We start from the raw sequence: 23,234 nt of genomic DNA on the forward strand, positions 1-23,234 counted from the left end.
ATTTCCCTGGAAATCTAATCTCAATTGGGTCTTCATATGAACTGAGGTGAATGAATTATTTTTGAGTGAATCTTCAGCTAACTCGTGTGGTACTGGTGATGCACTAGTGCAATACTCCACTACTAGACCTCTACTAGTTCCTCCAATAGTTAGAACTAGTTTAACTAACTATAACTTAGTTAGATTGAGTTATCTAATTACAACTCATCTTGGGCCCCTAAAATTTAGGGATCGCTCTACTTGACTCTATATAGACTTCCAAATCATATTTCCTAAGTCAATTAAGTTAATTTAACTTAATTAACTATTATAAATTCTACGAGAATAGAATTACCATTTAATTCACAATTAATTTAAGGAAAAATTAAATTGGAATTTCTTGTTGCTATTTTTAACATTCTCTCTCAATAAGAATGGGATTATTAGCTACATCGATCCTATCTTTGTGATAGTCAAATTTTCATCTTGACAATCACTTTGTAAAAATATCTGCATCCTGCTCCTCTATGGGAATATACTCCAACAACATAATTCTCCTCTACACACAATCTCAAAGATGATGATACCGGATATCAATATGCTTGGACCAATTATGAAAAACTATATTTTTAGAGAGTTTGATACAACTGCTATTTTCATAGTAAATCACAGTTCGATCCATTTGTTGACAAAACAAACCAACCAAAATCTTCCTCATTCAGATAGCCTCACAAGTTTCTTGACTAGCAATCATGTACTCTGCTTCCACTGAACTGAGTGCAACTGATCTCTATTTCCAACTGTACCAAGAAAAAACTACTGACCCAATATTGAATATCCATCCTAATGTGCTATTTTTGTCATATGGATTCATTGCACAATCTACATCGATGAAGCCTTGAAACTTCACTCCCTTTATCCATTTATACCATCAAACATATTGAGTAGTGCCTTTGAGGTATCTCAACACATGGTTGGATTCCTTCCAATATAGCTTGGTTGGCTTAACCATCTCTTGACTAAGCTGGTTAACTACATAACACATGTCCAATCATCTGTTCACTAAATACATCAGTGAGACCACAAGCTGTATGTAAATAGTAGCTTCCACTACTTCACCAGAAGTAGCATCCTCCTTCCTCCATCTACATGTTAGAGGAGTCTCCATGGGTTTACTTCTCTCTGTGTCCAACCTTTTCAGTATCTCGTTGGCATACTTTTCCTTAGAGACAAAATGTTCCTCATCACCTTGCCATAATTACATGCCAAAAAAGTAGTGCATGAGCCCTAGCTGCTTCATTTTGAACTCTCTTGCAAGGTCCTCTTTGCAAGACTTAATCATCTTATCATCACCTCTCAAAATAAAATTGTCGACATATAAAATAATAATCAACAATTTACCTTCAAGCATAATATGGTAAAGAATTTCATCTACTTCAATCTTGGTGAAGCCCAACCTGGTGAAGTAGCTATCAATCCTGGTGTACCAACCATGGGGTGCTTGTTTCAACCCATACAACACTTGCTTGAGTTAGCACACATGCGACCCTCGGTCAAAGGTCTCAAAACCTTAAGGTTTCCCAAGATACACCTCTTCCTAAATCATTCCATTAAAGAAGGTTGACTTTACATCCATATGATGTATCTTCCATGCCATCTGTGCTGGTAGTGCCAAAATGGATCTGATTGATGAGTACCTTGCAACATGAGGAAAGGGATCATTGTAATCAATCCCCTCTACTTGAGAAAATCCTTCGGTCACAAACCTGTCCTTATGTTTATCCACACTATAATCCACTACTTTATTAACCTTGTAAATCCATTAGGAACTCACCACTAAATTCTGCACAGGTATTGGGACCACATCCCAAAAAATGTTTGTGATAGTGGAGTCATACTCCTCAACCATGGCATCAACCCAAACCTGTTGTTGCACTACCTCCTCAAAAGAAGATGGCTTTGTCTCAAGACATCCACTCATAAGAGCCATGTATCTAGTGTACCTCTCTGGTGACATCCTTTGTTTGTGCTGTGATGTGGGATCTGCCACATTCCCTCTTGCATCATGTAATAACCTGTCATCCTCTCTATTGCAATTTCCCCATATTCGGAAGACTCTACATGAGTGGGCGTCTCCATTCCTTGATCCTTTGCATGTGGTTGCTCCACATTAATATGAGGTTCCTCCTTAGGAGCTAAAATCTCCTCAACCACATGTAGCTAAAGCTCCCTCTTAATGGAACATCTCATGGCCTTCTCTTCATCAAATTTGACATTCCTGCGAACTACTGTCATCCTAGTTGTCGGAAGGTACACCCGATAGTTGTGAGGTGTATCAGTGTACCCCACAAATATCCCCAAATATTTTGTTGGCTCAAGCTTCTTCCGTATACCTTTAGTGACATGGTAGTGGACCGATAACCAAAAAATCATGATGTGACACACATATGGTCTCTTCCCCAGGAAAGCGTTATCTGGTGCACTCATCCCAAGAATTCGATGAGGGCTTCTATTCTACAAATAAACAGTTGTGTTGGGTGCCTTATCCCACAAGTGTAGTGGTAGGCCCTGATCATGCAACATCACCCATGATGCCCCTACTATGCTTCTATTCTTCCTTTCAACCACCCCATTATGCTATGGGTGATGAGGTATTGTCAACTCTCATCGAATTCCTTTTGCTGCACAAACAGTTTTAAACTCATTTGACACATACTCTCCACTGTTATCACTCCTAGGAGATTTAAGCTTCTCGTAAGTATCTTTCTCAAACAATGCTTTAAATTCACAAAAGTTTGCAAAAGTTTGATGTTTCTTCTACATGAAGAAGATCTAACATTTATGAGAAAAATCATCAATAGATATAACATAATACTTGTGCTTGGCCGTGGATGGTGTCAAGAATGGTCCACACACATCTGAATGGACTCGATCGAGGATAACCTGTGCTTGATTGTCTTTGTTGTAAAGGAATGTTTGGTGCATTTTCCCAATGTACACCCTTTTCATGTATGAACATTCTCTAGTGTACCTTTGGGAAGATCGGTAAAAAAAAATTGCATGATTTTCGAAGTGCTATGATACAAGTGAACCAATGTCCTATGCCACAACTCACTGATATCTCATCTCTACACCTTCTCTTCTTTCGTGCTCATGGAAGCACAATCTTCTACCTCTAACCTATAGATATTCTTCACCGAAACCCCTATCCTCTTTACCTATATCATGGCTATGTGATGAAGGAATGCATTTCCCTTACTAAATATGACATCATAGCCTCTATCCTCCAACATGGAAACAAATAACAAGTTCTTTGTCAAACTAGTAACATACATAACATCTATCAAAGTGAGGGGACAACCTAAATCCCTCTAAAAGGTAACTATACCAAGCCCCGTAACATTATACCTATTGTCATCACTCATCTTGATATGCATTTGGAGATCCTTCTCCTCCAAGTTATTGAATAGATATTTTTTACCAGTCATGTGGAAACAAGCTCCACTATCCAGGTACCATACAGCACCCATCATCGATGACACAATAGACGTGATGAAGGTAAATTCCAATTTGAATTATGAGGTGAGAACGTCACCTCCTTTCGCTCCTCATGAAAACTTCTTATCGACCTTCTTGAGTGGGAACTTTGTGGAAAAATTTCTGAGCTCGTGACAATGAAAGCAGTTGACTTTTGAAATGTTCTTCTTCTTGCATCCATGACAAGAGTCTGATTTGGAATGGGATGACCTCACCTTCCCTTTATTTACCTTTCCCGCTAAGGCATATTTTTCCTCATTATTAGTCCTTGATGAGGATCTGTCTCTGGTATTCCTCTGAATCTCTTCCTGTACCAAATCAAACCATAGTTGTTCCCAATCCAGTAGCTTCCCCCCTCTTGACAGAGTCCTAATAATTGTGCCAACTATTGGTAAGTCCTAGAAGAGCAAGGCTCACCATATCTTCCTTGACAATAGTGATCATAAAACTTCCAACCTCATCCTGACAATGGGTGAAATTTGTCAAGTACTTCGGAATATAGTCGTCCTTCTCCATTTTAATATTTCTGAGTTTGTCCCTCAATTCCAATTTCCTATAGTCACTACCATATTGAAACAGGTCCATCAAATCCTTCCACATTGTGTACGAAGTATCCTTCCCATGTAGACTCAAGACAATGTGTTCTTGAACTCCATCCAGGATAATCCTTCTCACTTTTTCCACACAATTTCTCCATTCAGCCAAATCTTTAGCATCTGATGTTGGAGGCTTAGGAAGGTCATGATCTATGAATTCCTTGAGGCCATTACCTTCTAGCATTGCCTCCATTCTGTCCTTCCAAGCTATGTAATTCGAGCTTCCCTCGATAGCATATGCAAGTTGCAACCCATAGAAAGACATATTGCTTCTTTGAAGTATGAACTTTCAAATTCAATTTTCACCTGCACACAAAACTTGAAATATCCTCTTATATATTGTCTTCAGCTTTGATTCCATGTATATTTTCCTATAGATTCAATTTCTTATGTGATATGATAAAACAGAAGACAAGAATATATTCTACTCTTCAGCAGAAAGAAAAAGTGATCAATGAAAACAATAAGCAGAAAGAGGAAGACTATCAATCGCACATAACCCAATATCTCTTTGGGGAAAGAAAATGCTAAAGAACTCAACTATCTATATTGCATTAACCAAAAGATCTGGGAATAAAATATAATGCTTGCTCATCCTGAACCATTCCTCAACTAGTATAATGTAACTCTCTACCTCACAAGCCATCTCAAGCCAACACTTAGCCAATTCTGTTGCATGCCAAGCCCCTACTGCCTTATGCAATTCCTAGAGGAATCAGCCAATATTTAATTGCGAAATCCAATGTCCATAACTACGAAATCCAAACAAAGGTCATCAACTGATTGCATGCACCATCTGTGCAACCAAAAAAATTATGCAACAGATAGTACAATGTCCATAAACTCTAATCTAAACTGGTTCTTCATATGAACTGACATGCATGAATTATTTGTGAGTGAATATTCAGTTAACTGGTGTGGTATTTGTGATGCACTAGTGCACTACTACACTACTAGACCTCTATTAGTTCCTCCAATATTTATAACTAGTTTAACTAACTATAACTCAGTTAGACTGAGTTATCTAATTACAACTCAAAATAACTCAACCTAGGCCCCTACAATTTAGGGATCACAATTTAATTCAACCACAAATTAAATTGTATTTTCTTGTTTCTATTTTTAACATCTACTACTATAGCTTGCAAAGTGGGAACTTTTATAACATTGTTCAACCATATGTACATGTAAAGCATTCCTTCAAGGAGTGTCAGGCTAGGCTTACCCCTAATATTGTACCATGAAGTGAGAACCACCTCTATGAGCAGACAAGGCCCTCCCTATTCCTAGCCGCAAGTTTCATCTTAACCACCTCCCATGGATGAAATCTAATTTTTTGTATTTTTTACTACCTTATTTTCTTACATACACTCTTCTTCCATAACTTCATCACCTTACCATGGCCACTCCCTGAGGCCCCTTATCTCAAAATTTTCTCCATCTCTTTTAATTATCCTTTAGCTTGCTCTAAGAGCTCCTTCATACTCCTTCATTTTGGTACCACTCTTGGGCTCATTCTCCCAGTTCCAACCTAAACTTTCCTCATCTCCTCCAATACTCGATTACTTGAAGAATTACTTTCATTAATTATTTCATTTACCAATCATCCCTTGGGTGGTATTTTATTGGTTTTGACACTTCGTGCTCATTCATCATGGTTGCTTGTGACCTCAACTCCACCATTACGGTTTTCTGATATGTATCACTTTCAGTCTACATGAACTTAGTTTACAATATTCCTTGACAGTAGCACAATACAAGGTTTCACACATGTGGATTGTCTCTCCCTAGCCAATATTAGCATATTTTATCCTTTTATCTTTGTATTAGCCTCATCAGTTTTCATCACCTTATATTTCCATCGTTTATTTGACAACTCACATGATCTCTTCTCCAAAAAAACAATTAATTCAGTGATCTTCCTAGCCACTTTCTTTCACTTCAACAAAGATTACGATGTAGGGAATGAATAATTTGGTGGAACTCCCATCACATGGTCTTGACCTTCACCCAAGTTTCCATGGCTCCACATGTTAAAATATGACATCACTGGTGTGCTTGGTCCAAAATATTGTGACTCTAACCCTTAATTTTGATGAATATTTTTCATTCATATAATTAATTATCTCATTGGACTTGAGTGCTTCTTTTTGTACTTATTTCTTGTATAAATCAATGATCATTTATGATCCTCTTATCATAATATTTTGTTGTGGAATTATAATAATGTAATCCCATACAGAATGAGCTTATTGAATAATGTCATCCCAAAACATTTGTCTATCCTCAGTTAAAGAAATATTACCTTCAAACTCGGTTTTCAACTCTTTGATTTCATTTTCAATTTCCTTATACTTACCTGGAACGTGATTGTTATTTTCATATACTATGTGTTATTTCTTCTCCTTTACATTCAACTACTCCCTTACCATGACCAAATCATCTTGGGTTTTCTTTAGTTCAACTTATGAAATTCTAAGCTCTTCCATGACCTTTGTTAATTTTTTTGAGGGCTCATCTAATTCTGTTCGAACGATAATGGTGCAAACATGATTTTTAATTTACTGTTGTAAGATCTGCACTTATTCCTATAAAATAAATATGTCTTTATATCTATCAACTGATTATCCTATTAATAGATGTTTTCTTCAGCTTGAGCCAATTTAGTCGTTTGAGTGTTCTCATTCCTAGGCATTTTTATGTTCTTTGGTAATGACTGCACCTCATAGTCTATGATTTGCGACAGGGTTTTGATGTTCTATTGCCATATTAATTCTCATTTTATAATTTATTTCTTTAATTTGTTGATAATTCATTTGCAAAGTTTCAAATGAGAAAGGAATCACTTCTATTGTGAATACTACCAAATGAATGGAGATAGAAGAGGAAGTACTATGCCATGGATTTCCCAATTGCATTTGAAACCCGTGATCTTTTAAAAGTCCTTTTGCTAATTTTATTTGCATTTCTTCTTCATCGTCCATTGGCATTTGAGTGCTATTTTGTGACTTCTAGTATTCCATATTGACATCTATCTGTTCAGGATCAGTCCCACTCAAAGTATTCATATTTACCATAGGGGTTTTAACATCCTTTAACCGTTGCACCCTACAACATGGCCAAGTATACAGTGAGGTTCATATTATCACTTTTCTCCTTTCTCAAAGCCAAACTCCTTCATCATCACTTCCACCTGTGTAATGGATTTTCTATTGTTTACAATAAATGGGCCTAAAGTCCTTTCTAGCTTAAAATATACCCTTTTTCTGTAGGAAGAAAATGTACTTGGCCAACACTAAGATCACACCTTACAAATTCAAGAGAAAATATCCTTATTGGAAAAAATACTGGCCTTGAAATGAAGGTTGGGCCTGCATCTTTGTGAAGCAGGACAAAATTATCTTTCTTCACTAAAATGCATGCCTGGGATTCATTTATTGGCCAATATGATTGATTAAAATTGTAGATTATTTGTTTAATTATTTTACACACTTTTACATCATTTTATCTTTACTTTTAGCTTAAATATGTCTATTACAGATTTCATACAACATTCTAAATTTTGCTTTGACTTGCCTTATGTGAAACTTGTGTATAAGTGGGAGGCATAGTTATGTAGGTTATTTGTAAGACATGTTGCAAGATTATATCCTAAGGTTATGAATTGTCCAATGATGTCCCATTTTTAATTTCATTACCTAGTGTGTAATTTGTTTGGCCTAGGAGTGCATAGTTGTTCTAACTGTGATCATTGGCACATATAATCAATTGCTACTCCAACAAAATTGGATTTTAGTGTATAACATTTCCTTTATGAAAATGACTATGGAATGTTGCATAAAATAATTTTATATTTATATTGGAATGATCGTTATCTCATGGTTAATTAACTATAGGTCCTAGTATGCATTTATTTGAGGCACAGAAACCTTGACTTTAACCCTACGAAATCGATTGAATTTGGTATATCTTTTTAGCGCAACAGAAATTTCTATGTACAAAATTAACGATAATTATGAGTAAAAAGGTACTCTCCAAGTTGAATAATTCAATTTGGCCTTGAAATGAAGGTTGGGAATGCATTTTTGTGAAGTAGGCCAAAATTGCATTGCTTCACTAAAATTGACACCCAAACTTCATTTATTGGGAAATCTAATTGATTCAAGTTGTAGATTATTTATTTAATCAATTTCCACACTTTTAAGTTATTATATGTTTACTTTGACCCTTAGCTAATTCTTATTGAAATTTCATACGAAATTCCAAGTTTTACTTCAACTTTAATTATGTGAAATATGCGTATATGTCTTTCTTCAGCTTGTCCTCGAGTAGAACACTTTTCCTTTTAATTCAAACAATAGTTCAAACTCTTCACATTAATTGTAAATCTGGGTAGGTTTTTTTATTGCAATAATATTACGCAAAATATATGCAAGGGAAAATGATGACTAATTCTAATGAATCTCAAGCTGAATCAATGTAATCACACTTTCAACAAGTCAGCACTCTGGTTGTTACACTCTCAAACCTTTCTCACACTCTTAAGAAATAAACACATAATGAAGACTAAAACCACTTTGTTATAGAGTCACTCTTTTTCAGAAAAGAACATCACTCTTGTAAATCATTCTCTCAACAAATTTTGGAACACACATTCAAATGAAATTAACACACCATCAAGCTATAATTGGAATTAAATAATTTTCACACTAACAAAGGGACAGTGCAAGACATACGTTGTCACACAATATACAGGTTAGGATTATGCAATCACTAATGGATCAAAAAGTCTAATAATAATGGTAACAACAATCACATATTAATTATAATTGAGAGGAAATAAATAAAAAAGACACAATACTTTCCTAATGAATGAAACTTGCTAAGAAGGAGGGCCATATATTCCTAGCAGGGGCCAGTACACTACACAACACACATGCTAGTTAATATAAAGGTATGATGCCATGAATGATTAAGATTTATTAATACATACATATTTACAATTTAGGTGCTCTCCCTCTCTATCATTCTCTATTTGTTTCTATATGTCTATCTCCGCGCATATAAAGTACATCTCTTTATATTTTGAGATTATAGTGATAAGATCATAACGATAATATCTTGATTCTCATGTGATCTAATTTGAGAATACATATTAAAAATTTATAGGGTTAGGAAAATTGTTTAACAATTTTTCCAAATTACATTAATTATCAATAGGAAACCCTAACCATCTAAGCAAAATTTCACAAAAAAGTAAAATTGATCTCCAATAGGCACCTACCACAAAAATGTTACTCATCCTTGAGCCACTCGCTCCTCCTTCTATCGCCATGTATTTGCTAACATTTTTCCATATTTAGGCTGTCTTCAAGCCTTTGGTAAACTAGTTGTAGGGGTGGTTAGGGAACCTAGTTGCTCTAAAGATCTTAAAATAGCCTAGGAGAGGAGTGCTAGATCCCCCCTCTCCATAGCAGCATGCTCAGAAAAAGAACCATTGCAAGAATTGTTGCTCCAGGTCCAATTTCTATGTCTATGATTGACCTTTGTCCCCTTCTTGTTGCTACACATGCTCATTCCTCTAGAAAGTAGTGTCTAGATTTCGATCCTCTATCCTCCTCCATGATTTACTAACTTTAATTAGATTTTTTGCATGTTTTACATCATTGTCATGACATATTAGTTGTAACTTAACTAAAATTTTATTATGGTATATATTTTCACTTTGATATGATGCAATATGATTATGGTTTTGCTTCATATGTTGCAATATTAGAAATATAACAAATGTATGTTAAATATTAGATGAAATAAATAACTTTGCATTTTGAATGCTTTTTTTTTAGAACACAAGTCTTCGAGAAGATTGAGTTGATCTTGAGATTGTTCCAAATTATGTTGGGTATGGTTCAACCATTCGAAGCAATGATGATGAGGTAGATGGAGAGGACACAGAGGTAGACGACGATGATGATGACATTGATGATGATTATGATGGTGATGATCATGATAGACATCATGATGATGATGATCAATAAGTTGGTAGTAGCTATTGACCTTTATCATATAGACTCCATCATGGATCATCATTGATAAATCATTATGATGTCTCCTCTAATGTTTATTATCATATGTATCATTTTCACTTACATTGCCATATTGAGTTGTATCATTTTGGCATGTATCATTTTGAATTTTATCATTTTTACATATATTATATGGAGTTGCATTATGTATAGCTGGTAACAGACCAACAATTTTTTTATTAATAATATAAAAATATTTATTATAGTCTACAAAAATATATCTTTATTTCATTCCAACGTTGTGGAGTGGTCTGTAACTATAAGAAACTTGAAAGGGCTCTGCTATGGAAATCTCTATGATGTGAATCTGGGCCTACATTATGTGTGGCTAGTCACGACGAACTATTTTTTTTATTAATAATATAAAAATATCGGTTATAGTGAAAAAAAAATGTTCTTAGTTTGTATGGATGTCCATTTCTCTAAAAAATATTTATAATTTGTATGCTATAAAATATTACAAGTGCAATATGGCTTACTTTATAACCATAAAACATATTTAATAGGCATTACATACTTAACTAATTGAATTGAAATAAAAATTATTAAAATAATAAATGGTAGCTATAAAGGAAGCATCATGAGTTCTTGAAATGAAAGTAGAATGTGGCACTTAATTGGTTACTTAACAAGAAGAACAATTGGAGGCTAATCAAGAAGAAAATCCAAACACTAAAAGGGAGCAAACACTGAACCTAAAAGAGAAGAAAACCCATGCACTAAACATGAAGCAAACCCTCCAACTAAAAGGAAGAAAGTAATAGGGCTAAAATGGAACCAATTCTAGAAGCAGGAAAGCAAACAACAATGGATGTTAAACTAGAAGCACACTAGAAACAGTCTAGAAAGAAAAACTTGGCATTACCTAGGAAGGAAAAAAAGAGGCAATTAGGTAGTAGACAAAGAAGTAATAATGGAAGCAATACTAGAAGCAAAATATGGCTTAACCTCAGAAGAAAAAACTAAAGAAATTTAGGTAGCAAATAATGAAGTAATATTCGAAACAATATCAAAATCTAGACTTGGCATTCCCTGAGAAGCAAAATAAATAAGTCATTGAAGTATAAAATCAAGAAGTGATAACTGAATCAATACTAGTAGCCAAAATTTGCGTTAACTATGAAGTAAAAAGAGAAGCAATTTAGGTAACAAACAAAGATGTAATAATGGATGCAATATTAGAAGACATACTTGGCCTTCCTAAACAAACAAACAAAGAAGCCATTCAGGTAGAAAACCAAGCAATATTAAAAGAAATAAAAGACACTACAATGAAAGCCATATTAGAAGCTAAAGAATATGCCATAATGGAATCAAATCTAGATGCAACAAGCGATTCTATATTGGAAGTAAAAATTGATGCAACAAAGGATGTTATAATGAAAGTATAACTTGGTGTTAATTAGGAAGCGATGAAATCATCAATTTTCCATGCCATACCAAAAGCAAAACAAGATGCACAATTTGGAGCAAAACTAGAAGTACAAATGGACACAACAATGGAAACAAGAATAGAAAACATTGTTTCTCGTACTATTCACACTATTCACGCTGCCCATGTGAAGATTCTAGTTTGTGGCAGGTTTATCGATGCCAATTGAAGCAAATTCACATGCTAAAAAACACTCGATTATGACGTTATTTCTAGCACTAATGGCCTATTTTGTTGTATTGTTTTTAGAGAAGATATGGTCGGAATTTTAAATATGGAATATCACACATGTATATATAGTTTATTACCAAAAACTATTTAGAGACTTGTCACAGCCAAAAATATTTAAAATCATATTAAAAATAGAAAATAAAAAATGAAACAATGATAAAAATAATGATCAACACTATGTTTCTAATTTGATGTTCATCCTTTATTTTTATTTTACAAAAAAAAAAACATATTTCATATTTTTAATTCCCAGTCATCCATGTATCATTTATTATTGAAGAAATAACAACTTTTTTATCTCCCACTCCAAAATAGGCAGATCTTTTGGCATAAATATATAAAAAACAAATTTCTAAATACCAAAAAGAATAACATTGAAATGATGGTTTTTTTTAATCTTGTGCATTTTTACTTTGTTTTACTTTATTTTCATATTTAAATAGAAGATTTGAACTCATCATTCATAATAATGATTAGCATTCACTTAAATTAGATATGATATACCATAGAAAAGTTAAGGAATCACTCCAATTACTTTAAAATCTCATTTTTTCACTAGAAAGTTGGATAACATAAAACGTCTATAGTTCAATACCATTTTTCACTTTAAAACTCATAAAAAATTGTTCTTATTTTACCAAAAGTGTGTACTTCAATACCATGTTTCACTTTCAAACTCATAACAATTTGTTATTATTTTACCAACTCTATTTTTTTTACATGGATCAAAACAAAAAGACACTTTTAACCTTCTAAATTAAAAATATCCTAACTTTACTTATTATTCAATTTTTATAAAACAATAATTTCCTTTCAAATTTAAACATAATAATATAAACTTATCACTCAAAACTTTTATTATTTTTGTAACAAAATTTTTGTATAAATTACATCAACAATATTTGATGATATATACTTCAAACTTTCTATTAAAAGTCATCTCGAAGACCAATGTTGCTTCTAATAAAATTCATCTTATAGAAAAATCAAGCTAAAATATATAACCTTCAACTTTGAAAATTTAATATATAAATTGTTGTATATATTTGACTTTCTTAATACAGGAAAATTACAAAAATATTGAATTTTTGTAATATTAAGCTTAATAATTAAAATAAAATTATAATAATATAACATAAATACCTCCTACATAACTTTTATAAACATCAAGGACATAGAATATTTAATATTATTATATGCCCAACAAACCTAATAAGGTCGAGCTTTAAATTTTTATTATAAGACAGAAGTAGAGATCGGTTTCCTAAAACAAATATGTGTTGTATTAGCAAAAAAATGTTTGCAACTCAGCCTGTTTCAGTTATATTTGAAAGGAATTATATGTGCCTAGATTATTCCAACAAATAATCAATTATAATAAAATGAAAATATATATATATATATATATATATATATATATATATATATATATATATATATATATATATATATATATATATATATATATATATATATATATATAGATATATATATTTTGTTGCAAATTAGTAACAGATGTATCAGAACATGAAAGAAAATATTATAAAGATCAAAATATATCCTAGGATGAACGAGAACATGCAAAAAGATCATGATATATAGTATATACTAGTGAGGGAGGGAGATAGTGACAAATTTCAAGGGTGGATAGAGAGAGATAATGATGGTGGTAGAGAAGGAGGGAGGTGCGAGAGAGAGGGGGAGAGTGGAAGGAAGAGAGTGAGGACTTTAGAGAGAGAAGGAGAGAGGGGTGGAGTTTGAGGGGAAGAGGGAGAGAGGGAAGAAAAAAACATAAATAGATAGAGGTGCATAGGGGTAGGGAGTGTCAAGGGAGATATAGAGAGAGAGTGAGTGAGAGAGGAGAGAAGGAGGGGGGAGAGAGAGAGAGGGAGACACAAATATGGGGGGAGATAAGGGTAGAGGGAGAAGGAGATAAGGAGGGAGATAGTGATAGAGTTGGAGGGAAAGTGGGGGGAGATAGAGAGTGGCGGGGGGGAAGAAGAAATACATAAAAGGAGAACTATGGAGAGAGAGAGAGGGTGACAAGGGAGAGAGGAGAGCAGAGAGAGAGAGGGCGGAGGGGGGGAGAGGGATATATATATAGAGAGAGATTGTGTGTGAGAGATAGATAGATATGGAGAGAGAGAGTGGGTATGTTTGGTAGTTGATTTAGAGAGAAAATTAAGTAGAGACGAAGGGAGATATAGATATATATTGAGAGGGGAGAGAAGGAATAAAATAGAGATAGAGGCAGGGAGGGAAGGGGAGATAGATAAATATGGAGAGAGAAAGTGTTTATGTGTGGGGTGATGAGATAAAGAGTTAGAGAAGGAGAGATGGATGGAAATATAAATATAGATGGCAGGGTAGAGAGAGGGAAGAAGAGAGAGAAAAAGAGAGGAGAGAGAGGCCAAGAGAGAGAGAGAGAGATAGAGAAGAGATGGAGGGAGATAGACACAGTGATGGAGGGGAGATAAAGAGGGAAGAAGAAAGAGGCACATCAAGAAAAATACATATACTATAGTATTATATAATATCGAATATTATGAAACATAGATAAATAGGAATTCAAACTTTTACAAAAGGTAAAATAAGTTGGATTTAGAAAAACATGAATACTTTGTTTTTCATTGAAATAGTTGCACAGTTTCAGTGTAGATTTTGATTCCTAACCCTATTTGATTGATTACAATCGATCCATTGATTCCAGTGCAGTTATTGATTTATAGTCCTATTTTATTATTTCCACTTTATGCATTTATTTCAATGTATATGTTGATTTCTAATCCTATTTGACTACTTTCACTAGATGGATTTATTTCATCATATATGTTGATTTCTAATACTATTTGATTTCTTGCACTAGGTGAATTGATTTCAATGTAGTTGTTGATTTTTAACTTGATGTAACTAGATGTATAATGTACAGTAATTTTTCAAGTAATTAAATTAATAGCATGCATTGATTTCTTTGTTACAATAATTCAACCATAAATAAAATACTTGAATTTTCTTCTTAAATAAAATGAACACTTACCTGTAATGTTTGAAAATCTAACTATAAGCTAATTGTAATTGACTACATTCTTATTATCCCTATTTTCCATCATTCAAAATTGTTATTCACTTTGCATTCAAATGAGGTAATAGAAATCAATTACCATTAAATATTAATTGGGGTTTAACGCTTCGTAGAATCACAATGATTGATAATGGAGAAAGCTAATATTAATATTAGAGAGCAAGAGAGACAAGGTATGATATTTACTACAATAGCTCTAGTTAAAGATTTGAACAATATAGGATTTCCAATGCCTTTTTCATATGATCGATAGGAAAATATGGGAAAACTAGCATGCTGGAAATAAGAAGAGTAGAATAAAATATTTTGAGAATGATCACAATGAAGATTATTTATAATTGACTCATTTTTTATTATTCAAATTTTATATCATTCAACGTTGTTGCATTGTCACTTTGCATTAAAAAGGAGTTATTTCATCATTTTTCATCATTGAAGTTATTAGAAGTCTGTACTATCTAAATAAAATAAGTTAACTGAGTAAATTTAAAATTAAAATAACCAAATGAATATGATAAATATTTAGCATATTTAAAATTATGAGAACAATTAGATGTTCAACAAATTTTGTGTGACAACGCATGACTCAAACCAACATAGATCCATCTTAACCCCATATATATCAAGCACTAAGAGGGATCAAATCCTCGAGGTGCAAATATTTCGTCAAGTTTTGCACTTAAAAAAGAGGTTTTGTACATCAAAATATTTCATCTCTCTCACTTCATATATTTGGGGTTAATATGGATCTAGGCTAGTTGCACCGAAAGGTGTTGTACAACCCAATATAGTTTTGTCTCGACGCTTAATATATTTGGGGTTAATATGGATCTAGGTTAGTTCCACTGAGAGGTGCTTTATAACCCAATATAGGGAGAGATGTGTAGGCATAAATGTTTGTAAATTTAAACATTTAACATAAACATTTATATGTCAACTTAGTTAAAAAATAGTAAAAGGTTAAAAGTAATATAAAGCCTTGTATGGAGGAGATTTTATAGTGTTTGTTAACGAGTGTAAAAATTTATATCTTGGCTCAAATAATAATAAAAAGGATCCCTCCATCTCAAGTTAGAAATTATGCTAGGGGAAAAATTGCATAAATAATTATAACATTGGTCAACGCTAAATTAATAGTAGAAAATATACAAAACATCCTATAGTATTTCTTTAACAATGACTAATAAATTGAGATGTGAAGTGGATATCTAAATTGCTTACTCAACATAAGAACTTGCATAAATTTTGGTGGGTAGTAATAACTAGTAAGCTTACATATATACAATTTTATTCCTACATAAGTGCTAATGGAAACGTAAATAATTGTGTGAACTCCTCATAAGTATATTTATTATGCAAATACTAGCTTAAATTATGGTGGGAAGTAATTGATGATAAAATGCTATTTACTTGAGTATAAGATATTTTTCAAGGATTTTATTTTTGGATGGTTTTCCTACAAAGCTTTAGAATAAAAAATCACTACAAAAATATCTAAAAATAATGCTTGAATATTGAAACCATATCTATAGGTTATGGCATAAAATATGTAACGCAACTATCTACGTGACATTATATTTTCGAAAGACTGCAATAAGACCTTCAAGTTATGGTCCAATCAAATGTTTTAAAAATGATTTTTCTTAATAATTTTGAAAAAATAATATTTATTTTTTACAGTTAAACATTATAACTTGCATTGGTGAATTCTAAACTATAAGTGATGAACAAAAACATTGATCGTTAGGGTCCCTCCATTGTGGGGACTAATAATGATTTCATAACCATATTTAAAATTTAATTAATAAGCACATAATAACTTAATACATATAATAAACTTGCAATATAATAAGATTCTTAACCATGGATATTTATCCCAGTTTAACATGGATATTATTATCTTATAAATACGTTTTTTTTACAATATCATGGGTCAATGCCATATATTATCAATACCACACACCCAAAAACTATAACTCATTTCACAATAAACAAATTAAATATAAAATATATTATAGCTTACATATATCATTGGTTACACATAGTGACAATTCTTCATCATATGGATGGAGAGAGAGAGGTGGGGGAGGGGGGAGAGAAGGGGAGCGAGAGAAGGAGATAGAGAGGGAGAAACATGGAGAGAGAGAGATAGAGTCAAGGATAAAGTGATATGAAGTTTCATATACTCATTGATGTTCATAACATTTGATCTATGAAGTATGGCTTAGCACTCAATTGGTTTACAATCTCAATTTAAAGAGCATGTACATTCATTTGTAGATAATAAACTATGGAGAACTCTTCTGTTAATGATTCTATTTTCACAATGGTATATTTATTAATGTGGCTCATCTTACTATGATAATGAACTATTTCCCCATTGAGCATCTTAACCTTGTAAACATTGGTGCATTGATATTTTAGTTTTTTGTGTGTTGTGAGTTGTTGTTTATTTGAGTTGTTTTGTCTTAACCTTGTAAACTTGTGTAGGTGTACCCTATTTATCAAAAAAATATAGCGTTAATAGGCCTTATAATGGCGTGGACATTTACTTTCATTATAAACAACAAGAAATGTGGATTGTGACATGCTATATACTATCGAAAATTTCTCAACGAAAGAAACCTACATATTATATGTAGAAATTTTTAATATTGGTTAACAATAAAGTAAAATAATTAAGTATGCATATTTTATAATATTATGGAATGAAAAATTAGCTAACTTGCTATTTATAAAATTTCAAGTAGAAATCATTACAATACTTATACTTGTATTACAAAAAAAATAAAAAAATAAAAAAAAATGTATATCTTTAAATAACACTTTCTCATAATTACATAACTATTATTAATTAATTTTTTATTAATGATCTAATTTTATATTATTTATATCTCCTTTATAAATTGAAAAATCACTCCAAAGACATCACTATAAACAATTAACATAATTGGTTAAAACCGTTAAAAAACAAATTATGACTATTTCCATGGTGTTAGAAAAGATGTTACGATAATACTAGTAGATATCCATATTTTCATAATTGATAGAATAGATTTTGAAACAATACTGTTACCATATTGTACTCTTATATTAAATAATTTAAACCAAAATTACATAGTTTAATTTAGTTAGTTATATTTATTATTTGTAATAATTACATCGTAAGGCATTCCCCTTTGAAAAAAATTCTCCAAGTTGCCACGATGTCCCTCTCTAGAGCGTCAAATCAGATGTTAGATGTTTAAATTTTTTTTCCCTTTGATTAATAGTTAGGAAAATAGTTACGCAACACAGTTATGGAAAAAATGCATACAACCTTCATCGATATAAACACCCGAGCAACAGTCTTTATTGCATCGTAGGACTGGTTCCCTTTCACTGCCGAGTGTAAAGAACTTAGATATGAGCGGGAATGTCGTGTTCTCTGCCTCTATATCTTTATTTTTAGGTGTTTTCATTGTGAAACATCATATACATATTCTTTCGTAAACACAATCTGCACTGAGGTTCACAAGGTGAATAACGAATCCTTTTTGCTCTGCAGGAATTTATCCTACTTCTAGTGAATTCTACCAACTTAGCGTGGCATCGGGTGCTCTATGAAGACTTAGCATTAATTTCACCTGCCTAGTGTACGATGCAGGACGAAGCAGAAAGAAAGGACATTAGATTGGCAGGTCTTGTCCATTCCTTTCTTAATTAATACTTGAGGTAGTGATTGGATTAAGGATTAAGGTTACATCATTCCTACCAAAATAATGAAGGAATTGGCCAATTTGAATTAATATTTCATTGGGTTATTAAGGAAGTCAAAGTAAGGGATGTAAATGGACATGAACATGCACCCTGTATGTGATCTAGAGGTGAATGTCAGTGGAGAAGAAACATTCTTTCTAGATAAGGTATTGTTAACCTATCCTTCTGTTTTGATTTGCTTCTAATGCGAAAGTGAAAGGAAAGGTGCTATGGAATTTGGTTTACTTGCATTTTGAGTTTTCTTCAGCTCTTGGGGCTAGATATTGAGGGTTAGGATGGGTTTAGGTCAGTTATGCTATTTTTTAGGTGGTAGGTATGTTGAAATGGATTGATTTTTATTTATGTGAGCGATGGGTATCCTGATATGAATTGGGGGCGTGGTTGGATTTCTTGCAGAAAACACTACTTTCCTTCTCAGGGAGGCTCATCAAGTTGTTTAAAAAGGAATCAGAAGTAGGAGGTCAGATAGGGCAAGTGAAGTCATGCAAAGTGATACTTCATGATTTACCAAGAGGAACTGAGGCATTTGAGGTCGTGGGAAAGTTTTGCTATAGTGGGATCAACAACATTGAGATCACATCCACCAACATATGCAAGTTTCGTTGTGTTTTCGAGTATCTGGAGATGACATAAGAGATCCAAGAAGGGAACCTAGTGAGGTGAATAGAGGATTTTCTCAAGGGCTTGGCCTTCTGGAGTTGGAGGAAATTGATAAATTCATTGAAGGCATGTGAGGCTATGGTATTGACAATAGATTCTATACAGATTATTCATAGATGTGTTGATGTATTCATAGATGAATTGATTTACTTATAGAAAGAATGAATGCTAACTATGATACTAGTCCTGCCTTGTCTTCTCCTAATAGTATTGGGATTTAGTATTCTCATGATACGAGAAGCTCTGAGAGCTCAAAAAATAAAATGGGGTGGTGGTTTCAAGATCTATTGTGATTGAGTATGTATGAGATGGAAAGAATTGTCAAAACCATGATTTCCCACAAAATGGACAACAAGTTTATCAATAGATTTATTTTTCATAACCTGAAGTCTACCTTGCCCATGTTTGGCTACAACTCCATATCCCCCAAGAAAAATTTGGGAGGGACGAGAAAATTATGCAGCACTATGCCTAGAAAGTACAGAGAGAAGCTCCTGAAACTGTTGTGGGTTTGCTTCATTACTTGGTGAGAGCAACAGTCACATGCATGAGCTTGTTTGTGATCCTAAGACTAGCCACTATCTTAAATGACTCTAAATTATGTAGGAAACAACTATACCATAGGATTGGATCACAGTTGGACAATGCTACATTGGATAACATACTGATTCCTGCACCCCAACGGATGGGTTGCCTCTATGATGTGGATCTTGTTCTCAGATATGTGCATATTTTCCTCATGGATTAGGTGATGGTTTCTATGCCCGAATTACCCATTGGCACTGTTGAGCCCACTTCTAGAATTTGCCACCAGAGTTGGCTAAAGAGGGTAGGTAGTGTTACATAGGTGGCCCCCAATGTCAATCTCAAGCCCTCCAAATTTCAGTTGCTTATTGAATCATTGCCAGATGATGTCATTTATTCCTTTCATGTTCTTTACAGAGCCTTGGATATGTATCTTGAGGTAAGCCCTGGATTGATTCTCTAAAACAGACTCTTTAATATCACCACTGTAGATAAATTTTTTTTTATTTTTTTAAATTGTTTCTAGCTAGGCTGAACCATTACAATTATGTTCTTTTATGTGCCCTGAATTCCTACCAACAACAATGGATCTTAATAGGCATCCCAGGTCATATGAATGTGTTCATAAAAATTATATGAATCAGGACAAATATGTTTTTCTGTTTGGCCTCAATAAACATTATCAATGAGATAACTATAATAAAGTCCTAATAAAAAAAAGTGTTCTTTGACTTCTCAACTTAAATGGGTTGTTTAATATAAATCAAATGAAAAACAAATTCAAGTTGTTTCAATTTATCTTAGATAAACATACAGAGGAAAATTAATGGGAAGTTGTTATCTTCCTCCCCCCATCGGGTAGGTTACTATTAAACTTGGCTATTGGGTTGGGTGATTAGAGAGTTCCTTGTGTCACATAGATTTCTATGAGTGGAACCGTAAGTGGATAAGCACCCATGAACTGTGAGAACATGGGTGCTTAAGAAGTTCGGACTGTCATTTGAGTTTCGAGCTTCACCTGCTGAAAATTCACAATCAAATAGTACAAATGAGAGTTATTTCATTTTTTTCTGGATTGGTGTAGATAGGTTCATTAATCTAGTTTGTGTAAATATTGCAAATGGTTTTTCAAGTATTGATGCTAATTGTAAAATTTTTATGCCAATTCTTCTCATGACACTAAAATCAAATTCTTTAACCTGACATGAATAATAGTGGAAATAGATTCCTTAATTTAAAGGCCAAATCATACAAGGGGGCCTTTGGTGAATGCATTAACACCAAATATATTCTTTAATCAAAGCTCAACAATTCCAAATAAATGATCCAAGTAAGATTTCATTAATATGAATATGTTCTTTAAACTGGCTTCATATCAATCAGGTTTGTGTTCTTTGAATCATATACATGCCTTCCATATAGTAACCTGAGTTAATACTATAAATTTTCATGAATTAAGTTAAAATCACTTGAAATTTATTATGATCTTAGCCTGAGATAATATGCATGGGTTTCTTGAATCCAAGCTCAAATTATTAAAACGTGTCTCATTATTTCAGTATGAATGTTCCAATTGTTTGTTGTTATCAATGAGGCTTCTAACTTGGTTTGAATCTATCTAGTGTGTTCTTTGACTATGACTGACACACCAATGCAATAAGCCTTCTCATGTTTTTTCTTGACAGTTATTGTGGATTCTTTAAGTCAAACCTGAATTGTTTAACTTGGGTCATTAATGCAACGTCAACCAATGCCACTTGGTTCTTTGAATTTAAGCTCAAGTCAGAAGTTAAGAACACAAGAATTTTTTAGAAAATCTAAGTTAATACAATCTTTGTTCTTTGAATTTAAGCTCATGTTAGAAGTTAAGAACGTGAGATTTTTTCATAAAATCTAAGTCAATACAATTGGCTTCTTTGAAATCAACCTTAAAACTAAGCCTGTATCAATAGCTATGGTTTCCTTCATCTGACCTGAATCGTTCATAATGTGAACAAAATTCTTAACCTTGGGTTATTTATAACTTCTATTGATTTCTTAGAATTGAAGTACAACTGAGTATGTTTAATAGAAGCTAGTTCGAGAAATTGTGATTCTGATAATCTATACTGCTAGTAAAAAAAATTTCCTTGAATATGATAGTTTCCCTACATCAGAATGATCTAATTTTTTTTTTGAATAGGTACACCCAACATTGTCTGAAGAAGAAGAAACGGGCCGTTGTAAATCGATCAATTATCACAAACTCTCTTTTGAAGAAAGTAAGCACATTGCACAAAATTCTAGATTTCCATCAAGAATAGCAATACAAATCCTATTGTTGCAACAAACAAAGATGAGAAGCACACTTGATATTTATTATGTTAAAAATTCATATTCCCTTCATTCCAATAGTGATAGAGGGATGCATTTTCCCCATGAAGAAGAAGTCACACGTAACAGTATATTAACTTTGTACTCAAAAGAGCTTGATTATAGTATTGTGGTTTGTGAGGAAAATCAAGAGTTGAAGGAAAACTTGCAGGGGATGCAATGGAGATTGAAGGAGTTTGAGAAAGCCTGCGAAAAAATTTCATTCTCAAATGTCAAAACTCATTAATGTCAAAATTAAAAACAATGGTAGCCATACCAAATATAGGTTACCAAAACTTTGTTCATGATAAGGAATAAAATAAATGCAATTCAATTTCAACATGAATGAATTCATCTTGTACCATAAATATAACATGTAGGAAACTGTTGGATTGGTTGAACAATGTTTATTTGACAAAATGATTTTTTTAGAATATTCTTGGAGAGATACAACTATCTTCATAGTGCTCATGCATGCATTCTATTTTCCTAATTGATGTTCCTCTCATCTAATATCTCAATGCCTAATTGATGTTTTCCTTTTGTTACATAGTGACATGTTTGTTAACTAACTGATACAGGAAAAACAAGTTACAGAAGGAGAATCACTGTTAGCTATGTTTGTAGCAGTTATATGTGTATTTGTTCTCTTTCTCCTTAAATAATTCCTCTTGTCTGGCTTGAAGGGTTTATTGTATTATTTATTGCAGGGTTAAACATAGTCGCGCATCATTTCACTGTGCAAATATATACAAACAGATCCACGCAACACCTTCCACACCTACACATGGATCTGCCACAATCTTTGTCAAATTATTCATGGTGGAGAATGATGCTCTTCCACCTAGAATGCATACTCAAAGTGAATTCCTCGATGCCCCTTTTTCTTTTCGATGTTTTGAACAAAATTTCAGTATTAAATTTGAAAGGATTGAAAAGAGGACAATACCTATTTAAGAAAAGAAGTATAAAATAGAATAATTGATATTGGTAAA

General features: G+C 32.9%; 1 pseudogene; it reads left to right on the forward strand.

The window, feature by feature from the left end:
- Nucleotides 1–19,625: 19,625 nt before the first annotated feature.
- On the forward strand, nucleotides 19,626–22,547 carry LOC149183256 (BTB/POZ domain-containing protein At3g22104-like; annotated as a pseudogene).
- Nucleotides 22,548–23,234: the final 687 nt, after the last annotated feature.

This window comes from Pinus tabuliformis, chromosome 3_2 (assembly GCF_031772625.1).
Source record: "Pinus tabuliformis cultivar Carrire ecotype Pingquan chromosome 3_2, CPIR1, whole genome shotgun sequence".
NCBI classification, from domain to species: Eukaryota; Viridiplantae; Streptophyta; class Pinopsida; order Pinales; family Pinaceae; genus Pinus; species Pinus tabuliformis.